At 34.8% G+C, this 12,914-nt stretch overlaps 1 long non-coding RNA gene across 1 annotated transcript; it reads left to right on the top strand.

Moving 5' to 3' along the window:
* The first annotated feature begins 1,367 nt into the window (after positions 1-1,367).
* On the top strand, positions 1,368-8,545 carry LOC107539862 (uncharacterized). Its single transcript, XR_001603447.2, has 3 exons — positions 1,368-1,439; positions 5,545-5,666; positions 8,392-8,545. It is a non-coding gene; the product is annotated as an uncharacterized LOC107539862 (long non-coding RNA).
* Positions 8,546-12,914: the final 4,369 nt, after the last annotated feature.

Below are 12,914 nucleotides of genomic sequence, written 5' to 3' on the forward strand. Positions count from 1 at the left end.
TATTGGCTACCCCACTTTGTGCCCATGTCTATGTATAATTGTCTTAATTCCTCCACACTACAGCCAGGACTATGATTTACTCATATGTATATCCCTTACATATTCCATACTCATTTTTATATCCCTTACAGCATATTACCTTGCACAGAGTAGGTGTTCAGTAAAGACAGTAGGTGAATTATATGAGGCATCAAATATTTTCTAGAACAATATGATCTAGATGGTCACCTGGTCCAATATGATTCATATGAGAAGTCAGTACTCATTCAAAATCTAATATTCACTGTAAGGTTTAAAAATATAGTCATTCACCCTAGCCAGTTTTGCTCAGTGGTTAGAGCACTGGCCTGCAGACTGAAGGACCCCAGGTTCAATTCCCGCCAAGGGCATGTATCTCACTTTCAGGCTCCATCCCCAGCCCCAGCTGGGGAGCAGGAGGGAGACAACCAGTCGATGTGTTTCTCTCACGTCAATGTTTCTCTCTCACCCTTCCACTCTCTCTGAAAAGCAATGGAAAACAAAGTATCCTCAGGTGATATTATAATGACTATATATATATATATAGTCATTAGATGTTTTAAAACCACTGTATAGAATAACAGTTTGTAGATATGAATTGTAAATCAGTTGAGTCTCAGGTTCTTATGGATTAGCTCTTGTGTTACATATCAAAAGAAGGAAATGCACATTAGACACCTTAAATATATACCTATTTGTTCCTCTACACATTAAGATTTAATAGTTATTACATTAGATGTATTCTTATGCAAATTTCTTTGTATGGCCCTCAGAACTGAGCAGGAAACAATACTTCAAACACTTCAAAAAAAGGTAACAAACTGCAGGTCAATTATCTAATATGGATGGATACCTGGGTGGCTCTCCTTAGAACCACAGCCATATCAGTTTTGTGGTTCTGAGTCAGTTTTGTTTTTGTTGTTGTTGTTGTTTGCCCTTAGTAGGTATTTTAGAGAGAATTCCCAGGGAAGTGGTTGAAAAATTTAGAAAGAATATAGGGCTGTGGTTAGAAGCCTAAAATCCATTCCAAAGGTGAAACTAGAGTACAGAAAAAGAAATCATGGCAAGAATTTTGTCATTTTACAATATATGATATGTCATTATGTTGTGGAGGATATATAAAATCTTCTGCTAACCAAAAAAATAACCTTCTTGTTTAAATAACATATAATGAACAATGCTTCTCCCCAAATCCAGGAAGTGGATGTATGCCTTAAAACAAAGGCGTGGTTTGTCATGCCTGCCATAGATTGCTAACAGCCTTTTGAGCATATTACAGGAGCTAGCTTCAGGGAAGGAGGCTGACTCAAGCAACAGGAAATTCTAGCTCTGAGAGACTTGCTGACTCTCAACCATAAAAACTGGACCTCAGTTTGACCAGTTTCAAGATAATCATTGGAATGGACTGTGCTGACCTACAGGTAAAGGACTTTCAACTCCTCTTTCCCCTGATTTCTTTGTTCTACTTTCCCTCTCCCTCCTGATAAAAACCCTTATCTGCACTAAGATGTTCAGATGGGCTTTGGGACAAGAGTCTCCCATCTTTTCAGGTGGCCAGCATGTGAATAAACTGCTTTCCTTTTCACCAGCACCTTTCTCATGAGTTTGGTTTTTGTTGTGGCAGATGGCTGAGCCTGTGTTCATTTATAATTATGCTATACCATTTAAACTTATACAATGCTGTATGTCAATTCTGTCTCAATAAAAATGGGAAAAAATAATTTTGTCACAAGATTTGTGCAAATATAATGAGAGGACTGGGGGTCAGGATGATTATTGATGGAGTGGTTTTTAGGGATATGCTACTCAACTTAGACTCATTCCAGATCCCACCACCAGTTACTCTTGAGACCGGTGATATAATGTTGCCTTGTACCAGATGAGTTCAGATACTGGGCAGGAGAGGAGCCTGCTACAGGGAAGATCCTCTGTATCTGCAGCTGAATGGGCCTGAGACAGGCAAAACAGACCAGGCATTAAATTTATTAATGGACCTGTGTTCTCTCCCCATTATACCATTCATACCCAGTGGCCATATACTCAATTCAAATATGCTGTTTTAGAAATATTTATTTTGAACAATAATCATCATCATTATTTTTAAAGATGGTAGGAGTTGGTGAGGATAAACAAGGAGAGTAGGTGGAAAGAGAAAAATGTTTAAAACCTTTGTAAAACTGATTTTATGGTTTTTAATTACATGATACAACACCCATTGAATTTATAAACAAGTATATGAAGTGAATATCAGTATAACACTGCCCTTGGGCCTATTCTATGAAATTGCCTTTCTGTGAGCTAATTTATTTATATATATATATATATGGTACTTTTTAAACTTTATCCAATAAATTATGTGAGATAGGATAAAGATTATTCTATTTTATAGCAAATTTCCCTCCATCAAGGATTGTAATAGATTATTATAGACTGGGGTCTGGAAAAAAGACCTTGGAACTGGGAATTTAAAATTAGTATCATGGTAAAACACCCTAGGTCAAGGCCAGTAACCTGAATCGGGATAACCAGCAAAGTGAAGAGAGTAGTAAAACAGTATGGAAAACAGTCAAGAGAAGCAAAACTAGATTTAGAGCCTAAAATAGAGTAAAAGTCCAAATAAGGATTCAAAATAACATGATTACTAGATCAGAAAGCCAGGAAAACATAAGAAAGCCAGTGTTAGATAAAGAAGATCTTTGGGCTATCATTCATTACAGAGAATTCTAAGACGCGATGTTTTTGAGAGATAGCTGAGAGCAGTTGTAGGACAATAGCCTATCATACCCTTATCAAAACAGGTTAGCTGGTCAGCCCCAAAATAGTCAAAATAGTTAATAAACTTGAAACTTAAAAAAAAAAAAACTATTCCCAAAACATTTTAGGAAAGTGTATTAGAAAAACTTTCAGTAAAATCTTATCTTTGCTTAACCTAATCTTATCTGCCACCACTCTATAATATGAGCCCACTAAACAGATTTGCTCATATCTCCCAAATATGCCTTATATCTTTCTACCTATATATCTTTTGCTAGTTATTCCCCCAGTCAAATAATGCCCTCTATCATACTCCCATTTCCCCAAGCATTCTCTATCCAATAAGACCAAATCAAATCCCACATCTATCATGAGGTCTTTTAATTCATCCCAACTTGAAATCGTTTCTCACTCCTCTGAACTCTCAGGTCAGTCAGTGAACCCTCACATTATTAATTTTATTTTTCTGTTCCTATAATTAACTGGATTTCTAGTTATTTGAAGAGGCAGTGAGTGTATATCATCACTTCTGGATCTCTATTGTACATAAATGCACTCAATAAAGATTTATTGAATTGAACTGGAAGTCTTGTCTTAGAGTATATATCTCTATCTTTCCAGCCCCAGCACACACTTTGCTATAAAGCTAAACAACTCAAAATGGTACCTAGTACTGGCTGTGATCTGTTAAAATACAAACACATGTTTAATTTTCTTTTTTCTTCCAGTACATTTCATCTTTTCCAAAACAACATCATCATATTGCTAGAATTTGAAAATTCTCTACCAAATGGAATTAGTCCAAAACTACAACACTACAGAGAAAAAAGTACAAATCACATTGTACTGATCTTATTTTCTTATTTCCAAAATCATAAATAATCATTACAGAAAAAAATAGTAAATAGAGAAACACAAAAAGACATATATATTCAAATCACTTATAATCCTACCACCCAAAGATTGCCACTATTAATTGTCTGGTACCTGATCTTTCCTTACTAGAATTACTTTATGCTGCCTATCTGCCTAGGTCTTTCTAAATGAAATTACACTACCTATGCCCTTTTTAACATATGCAATTTATCACCCCAGATCATCACCCCAGGCTCAGGTAATATCTCCCCAAAGGAGGTAATGCAGAAACAAATGTAGACCAATAAAGTAAGCCAAGCAATAGGCTTTATCTTGAGAATTAAAACTAAAAACAATTAACAATAGGATCTGAACTCAAAAGGTCAGAATTGGAGAAACCATAATGTGCTACAGGCAAGTTAAATTTACAAGGAGCAGATACTATGAGTAAGGTGAAAACAGAACAGAAAAAAGCTGGGAGGCACAGTGTAACTGAGTCATGTTCGAGGGGAGTATTGGAGGGAAGGTTCTGAACTCTAATCCCCCAGATCCTCCTTAAATCCAGAACTACCTCTAGCTCCACACTCCATGACATCAGCTGTATAATGGCCTGGATTCCCAGAAGATTTCCTTTAAAATTTCTTATGTAGCCCATCAATGAGAGCTTTTTACTTAAGCTATCTTGAGTATTTTAAGAACAAAACAGGACATTTCCATGTTTTGTTTTTTTTTCTATAGGTATATGTTTTTTCTAAACATAGTACATATGCTGCTTAGAAGCCTGGTTTTTGACACAGCGCTATTCCATAGAAGTATTAATGTGCATCTTCAATATAAATGGCTTCATGACATTTTGTTGTATCATAATCTGTTTAACCTATACTGTATTACTAAATATTGGATATTGTCTCCAGTTTTACACTAATATAAATTATTTTTCCCTTGACACTTTTGACATATATTGTGTTTTCCAATTATTTCCTCAGGATAAGAATAAATTCTTCACACAATATAACTTACATAATAAGGTCATCAAAATTCTGTCCTTGAAATATTCCAAATATTTCACAGTTCTTCTTCACCTTTTTCTGAAAGAATAGTCTAATACTTTAGGATAGCCTACAATAAGATGAAAAAGGGCTAGAAAAGTTTTTTTCCCTTTATATTTAAATGTGTTGCTTTTTCTAAATGCAGTTCCAAAGATTGTAGTTGCTAAATACTTCCCTAGTCCCTTTTCTAGCTGCCAGAATCTTCACAGTCTCTCAATTCTAGGCTAGGTCCCTTCTAGATTTCTTTCAGGCACAAGCAACAAAGTCTCTTTTCAAGATAATGACAGAGAAATAATAAGACAGAGGAAAAAAATAATAGAATAGAAAGAGAAATATATTTCTTATTCAACAGTGAAAATTAAGTTTAAGATGCCAGTAAAAAGTTTAAAAATCCAAATTTTTAAAATTTATTAGAAAAATTAGGAATTTTTTTTGCCCTGGCCAGTGTGGCTCAGTTGGTTGAGCATTGTCCTATGCACCTAAATGTTGCCAGTTCAATTTCTGGTCAAGGCACATGCCCAGGTTGCGGGTTTGATCTCCAGTCAGGATATGTGTGGAAGGCAACAGATCGTTGTTTCTCGCTCACATTGATGTTCCTCTCTCTCTTCCTCTCTCTTCCTTTTTCTCTCTAAAATCAAAAAAATAATTTTTTTTCAAAAAGAAAAATAAAGACAAAATTTTAAAAACCTGTTTTATGTTAATGACAAATGATATCAGAATAATAAAGTCACTTAAGGAAAATAATGTCTGAAAGTTCTTAGCTAAGAAGGCATGACTACAATACATTTATTACTATTATTTTGATATGATACTATACTTATTTTAGAAATAGCCATGTCCTCAAACAATAAAAACTCTTATTTTGTAGGAGCTTGTGATATCTGGAAGGAGTGTCCTCCTAGCCAACCTGAGAATTTATGAAGCAATCTTGCCCCTAGTTACTGTGACAGGCCCTGGGTACCACTGTGAAAGCCACCAGAATGAAGATTTGTGAGTTATGTATTTATCACTAAAGCAATGCCTGATCCAGGCACATGCTTGGAGGACTGCCAACAGTATTTATGACAACTAAATTGCACAAAGAAATCAGTAATAGCATTTACAGGCCACCACCCCTTAATAGCAGTATATTCTAACATAAAATGACTCTTTAGCTTACCATGCTCAAGGCAATGGCTGTGGGTTTTTTGTTCATTTGTTTGTTTTTTGTTTTGTAAAGAATAACACTGATTTTTAGAGAGAGAGAAAGGGAGAGGGAGAGAGAGCGAGAGAAACATCCATGTGAGAGCAGAACGTCGATCAGCTGTCTCCTGCACACCCCCTACCAGGGATCAGGCCCACACCCTAGGCTTGTGCTCTCACTCAGAACATGGGACGACGCCCAACCGACTGAGCCACACTGGCCAGGGCAGTGGCTGTGTTTTATTTCTCACCAATGAATGATGAGCCCAGCCGGATCCAGGCGATTGAGGTTCAATTCCCAGTCAGGGCACATGCCCGGGTTGCGGGCTCGATCCCCAGTCGGGGGCATGCAAGAGGCAGCCAATCAGTGACTCTCTCATCATTGATGTTTCTATCTCTCTCTCCCTCTCCTTTCCTCTCTCTGAAATTAATAAAGATACATTTAAAAACAACAACAAAAAAAAACAATGAATGCTGAAGGCAGAGCAATGGAAAACCATTCATTCTACACCATCATGAACTTAAAGCAGACAATGTTTTTCTAAATCACATCTCCTGTACACTTTAACATTTACACACCTGTGAGAGCTTTAGAATTAATTAACACTTAGAAATCATAGCAAAGTTTTCATCATTTAAAAATACTCAAGAATAGCAGGAAGATAATTATTGTGCCAAACAAGAGGTCTTTTTTTATAAAGATATGTTGATTAGTAGTTGATTTTATCATCTTTTTCTTTCTTATATCTCATTAAACTGGACTCAAAATACAGTATTTAAAACTAAACTAACCAGAATATGGTGCCCATGAAATCACCATATAACACCTAACCAGAGGATAGAATTAAGGCGCATTATTAGTAAAGGCCCATATTTCTTCTGACTTTGTCCCCCCAACCACAATTTTGGGATCCCCAGATTATTTCATAATCCCTTCAGTTTTACGTGGGTGTCCCCATGAACAAATCCATTCTGCCTCCACTATCTGCAAAAGAGCAGCCACAGAGACATTATCTACAGGAGCCCATCCTTGTGATGCAAAATTCTCATAATGCTAAATGTAGAGAGCTCTTTAGAAAACTCTATGTGCCAAAGCCATGCTGTGTTCCTTCCAGGAAAGAGAGAATGCTCTCTTCCTTTTTAACTTGGTGCCCGGAGACCACAGTAAATATGCTTAGTGTCTTCATGTCTTGGAGAGAGATTGAGGACACTGCTATCCTTGACTCATATTGTCTATAAGGCCTATGTAGCATAGGACCAGGAACATTGCTGAGAAACTGACAAGGTGCTACACAGAAAATCAAGGCTCCCTTCGATGCCTGAGGCATCTCTTAAGGTCAAGGCCCTCCTGCCTGGCTTTTCTTTCTTAAGCATGAGTTCTTTCCCAGGAGGCTTTGTTGGGTCTTACAACTAGACCACTGGCAGGCCCACTCACCCACCCAAGCCAGACATGCTTAAATCCTAGCAGGAAATACATCCTTGACCCTAGTAGGGTCAAATACATATATATTATTTTAACATAATACAAAAAATTATGTTAAAATCTGTATAATTTAGGCTTTTTGACATATGCTTTGTTCTGTTGACATTGGGACAACCTACAGGGTCCCCAGTGTGCTCAAAACAGCAACAAAATACTAATGTCAAAGTTCACAGCCATTCTTAGTTATTGTTATATACCCAGAGCAGGATAAAAGGCTAAAAATGGCCTGGTGAAATGAGACTGTAGAATGTAGTTTTTCACAACCATTTAGAGAAATTTCTTTGTTCCTGTTATTTAGAGCATCAGGATAAGGCATATTTACCTATTTATAAATGTGCTCTTAGGAAAATATCCTAAGAATCCTGAAACACCAATCAGAAAGAATATATGCACCCTATGTTCATAGCAGTGCTATTTACAATAGCTAAGATCTGGAAACAGCCCAAGTGCCCATCAGCAGATGAGTGGATAAAAAAGCTGTGGGACATTTATACCATGGAATACTATGCATCTGTAAAGAAGAAGGATCTTGTACCCTCTGGGACAGTATGGATGGACCTAGAGAATATTATGCTAAGTGAAATAAGCCAGGCACAGAAAGACAAGTATCACATAATCTCACTTACATGTGGAATCTAAAGAACAAAATAGATCCAGATACATGGAAGCATGGAACAGACTGATGGATCTCAGAGGGAAGGGAGGAAGAGGGTGAGAAGAGATTAACCAAAGAATTTATATGCATAACCCATGGACACAGACAATGGTGCAGTAGGCCTAGGGTGGGAGGCGCAGGTGTGGGTGAAAGGGGCCAATAGGGGGAAAGGGGACATCTTTAATCAACAATAAAGATAAATTTAAAAAATGTGCTCTTAAAAGGTAGACTTCAAGAGATGATTGCTACACATAATACAAAAATCCAAATCACTTAAGTTAATATTAGAAGTCAACATTAACCACACAATAGTCCGATGTTCAAAGGTAAATGGAGTGAACTGCTTTGAACAGCACATTTACTCTGTTCCTTTTTTTTGTTCTTTGTGTCATCAGGAATCATCAAGAGTTGTCTTTCCTCCAAAGATGGATGGCTTTATACTGACTTCAAACCTTTTTTCTTTTATTATGTGCTGTATGTCTCTATTTCCAGAAATGTATCATTCTTCTATTACAAAAAATTATGTTAAAAATCTGTATAATTTAGGATTTTTGGCATGTGCTTTGTTCTGTTGACATTGGGACAACCTACAAAGATTTTACCATATATAAAAACAACTTTAAAAATGGAAGCATGGAACAGACTGACAAATCTCAGAGGGAAGGTGGGGGCAGGTGGGCAGAAATTAACCAAAGAATTTATATGCATATATGCATAACCCGTGGACACGAACAATAGTGTGGTGAAGGCCTGGGGAGGGGAGTGGGTGCGGGGTGGAAGGGGCCAATGGGGACAAAAGGGGACATCTGTAATATTTTCAACAATAAAGATAAATTTTAAAATTAAATTAAATTAAATTTTAAAAAAACTCTACACTGTTCCCATATTGGTTTGCTATTGCCATTTACAAATGCATTGATTTTATGTTATGTCTTAAAAGAATACACGCATTATTTGGAATATGTTTCAATCTTTGAAGAAATACACAAGAGAAGTCCTGTGTAGAATGCTCATATCTTCTGCGAAGTATTTTAATGTAAAGATATTTACAGATGGTGCATGTTACTACATTATTTACATAATTAGTAGGTGTTTCATTTAGTAATCATAATTGTAATAAAAACTGTTTCACATCTGTATTGTGTACAACTTTTTATGTGAATTCAGAAACTTCACTCCAGTTTTAAGCAATTCAAGGCGAATTAAAACACTAAAAGTACACTCTGTACAGAGTCTTTGCTATTAGCATGTTCAAATGTATTGAATTTATGTTATGTCATAAATGAATACATGCATTAACTATCTGGAACATATTCAAATCTTTGTTAATACAAAAAAAATTAATAAATCCAGAGATGTTTATCTTAAAACAAAAAAATGTACACAATCTTATAAATAGGTGCTGTAATTGACAAAATTCAAATCCATCCTTGATAAAAATATCAGCAACTTAAGAAGGGAACTTCCTCAAACTGCTAGGCAATATCTACAAAAAAACCCCTAAGCTTACACCATACTTAATGATGAAAGACAGATGCTTTCTCCTTCAGATCATGATCAAGGCAAAGGTGTCCATTCTCACCACTTCTATTCAATATTATATTGAGGATTCTAGTAAGTGCAAAAGAGAAAGAAAACAAAATGAAGCTCTCCATATTGCAATAATTGAGAGATGACATTGTTTATGTAAAAACGGTCCTATGGAATCTACAAAAAAAAAAAAAAAAAAGCTACTAAAATTAATAAGTGAGTATGGCAAGGCTTTAGGGTATAAGATTGACATAGAAAAATTAATTTTATTTCTATAAAGCAGAAACAATCAGTAATTAAAACTGAAAAAGACAATACCATTTGTAATAGCATAAGTATAAAATATACAGGGATAAATTTCACAAAAAATGTGAAGGTTTATAGGCTGAAAACTATAGGACACAGCTCAAAGAAATGAGAAAGACATATCATGTTCATAGATTGAAAAACTCAAGGATGTTAAGATGTCTGTTTTCCCCATATTGATATATAGATTCAACACTATTCCAATTTTTTAGAAAGGAGTTTTTGGTAGAAATTGACACGGTTCTATAATAAATATGGCAATGGAAAGAACTTAGAACAGCCAAAACAACTTTGCGAAAGAACAAAGTTGGAGGACTAGTGATGCCTGATTTTAAGACCTTTGATAAAGCTACAATTATCAAGACAATAATATTGATTTGAAGAAAAACTAAGAGAAAAAAAATAGAAAAGCCACATACTTGGAGAATATATTAAAAATGTATTTAAAAACTTAAAATGTAATAGTAAATAAAGCAAACAATATAATTATTTTTAAATTGGTCAGAATATTTGCACAGACACTTCACCAACAAAAATATATGTATGGTAAATAAGCATAGAAAAAATGCTCAAATCTTTAGTCATTAAGGAAATGCAAATTAAAAACAAAAGGAGATTCCACTATACACTATTAGAATGACTAAAACTAAAAGACTGATCATACCAAATATCAATGAGGATATGGAGCACCTACAACTATTACCCACTGTTAGTGGGAATGTAAAATGGTACAATTGCTTTGGAAAACAGGTCCACAATTTTTGAAAAGTTAAACATAGACTTAATATATATCTTACCATTCTGCTTCTAAATATTTACCTAGGGAAATGAAAGTATATGTTCATACAAAGATTTATATAAGAATGTTTATAGTGACTTTATTATAATGGCCCAAACTAGAAAAACACAAATGTCCATCAACAGGTAAATGGGTAAACAAACTGTAGTGTGTACATAGAATGGAAGATGCTCAGTATAAAAATTAATGAACTATTGATACACACCCCAACATAGATGAATCCAAAATAATTATGCTGAGTGAAAGAGATAAACACAAAAGAGTACATACTACACAATTCCATTTATATAAAATTATATAAATATATAATATATTCCATTATATTCTAAAACATACCAACTAATCTATAGTGACAGAAAACAGATCATGGTTTCTTGGGAATATGAGGTGGGAAGGGAAAGTAGAGAGAAGGGGTTATAAAGGGGCACAAAAAATGTTCAGATGGGATAGATTTGTTCACTATCATGATTGTGGTGATAGTTTCACAAGTATATAAATAAGTTAAAACATCAATTTTTTTGCTTTAAATATATGTAGTTTATTGTATTTCAATTAAATCTGTTAAAACACACACACACACACAAAATCTGTCCCCAGACTATCAAATGGCAAATATCTCTTGAAGTTTCAAAGTTGGCACCGATATTAAAAATTGTTATTATTCATATCAACTTTCTAACTTCTAAACAGTCTGCAGTAGCCTGCAATAAATGGATATTTGGAATTACAATATTTTGAGTCACTAAAAGTCTTATTTTGCACCACAGTGAAACAGTAAAATGTTAAATTACTACCCTTTTTGAAGCAGTGAAATGTTAAATTACTACCTTTTAACTTGAAAGCCTTGAACCAATTTTAGGACTATATATAGGAATCCTGGAGTAGGAGGCTACTCCCCTTGAAAGTTTAGCTTTAATGCATAGAACACAGTGCATTTCAGTGGGTTGTGCTAGTAACCCAACCTCCGAAAGTTTTTGCCACCCACTAGGTACCCGGTAATCTAGTCATTAAATGAGTAAAGAAATCCATTGACTTAGCAATAGGATGATGACGCTTTTATCTCATCTATATTATAGGTCGTTCACTGTACTATGTGCCAAGCATACAAGAGTAATTATAAGCTCTCTACCTGAGGGGACTCATCATTTAGTGTTATCTTGATATCAACAAGCAATGCTATTATGCAAAGAACAAATATTTAGCAGACGTTGCTAAAAAATAAGATGCAACTCTGTAATTGCAGAAATAATAGCTTTGAATTTATAAGAAATAGGGTTTTATGCCCTTGAAAGGATAAAGATGAGTGGATTATGGTTTTGATTTGTGAACACCCTGTCAATAAAAAAGAAATCAAGCACAGTACATCAATAGTACAAAGAAAGATGAAAATCTAACACTGTGTAGTAAATTATCTGTTCACTAGGCCTAAATTACCTTTAAGTTGAATTTGGTTTTGCCATGTATGAAGATTGCTGCTTCTGTAGCCTTTATATTGACATCTGTAGCATGTTTCCAAGTTGACTCATTACCTTGTGATAGATTTCAAATTCTATTTCTAGACCTTTTTTTTTCTTTTCAGATTCCAGGATCAAAACTAATTGCCCATATGATCATTTCTCAAATAAGAAAGTATTTTGCATCACTCACATAAGTATGTCCTAGATTATGGTCAGCAAGTTTAAATAAACAAATGCATCTAATGGGTGTAGTGCAGGTAAATGGGTGTGATTAGTAGGCACTTCCCTATCATTAGTTTGTAACCTTTCACAATAACCCTCACTCCTGTTAATGAGCCTTTTTTTTTTTACACTTAACCCTGCTTCTGAAACTTGATCTAAACTCTAAATGCTCTGGCTATATCTACACAACACAGAGCAAAATGAAGATCCAGGGAAGTAGAGCTGGATACAGTAAATTTGAATGATTCACATCATTTTTAATCAAATTTGATTAACCTTTGAAGGCTAAGTCACTATTCAGTCCTAAACTGTCTCTCCACTAAAAGTAAAAACAAAAAACTGATTCAGCTAATACAAACTAGATATAATTATATGTTGTACCTCTGGTTAACCTGCCCAATCTTAATTCAAAAAGGCATCTCAGTTCATTCTATAATCTCAAAATGTCTAAGTACTATTAAAAAAAAGTACAATAGAAAAATTATATCCTGAGTTTAGTAATACAAAATAACCTATTGTTTTGAAGACTAAATTTAGTTGGGCTAGCAACTAGATTGCCATACTCATAGAACGCTCTTAAGAGTTTTTTTCATTCTCTCATTTT

This window comes from Miniopterus natalensis, chromosome 2, assembly GCF_054644295.1.
Source record: "Miniopterus natalensis isolate mMinNat1 chromosome 2, mMinNat1.hap1, whole genome shotgun sequence".
Taxonomy (NCBI): domain Eukaryota; kingdom Metazoa; phylum Chordata; class Mammalia; order Chiroptera; family Miniopteridae; genus Miniopterus; species Miniopterus natalensis.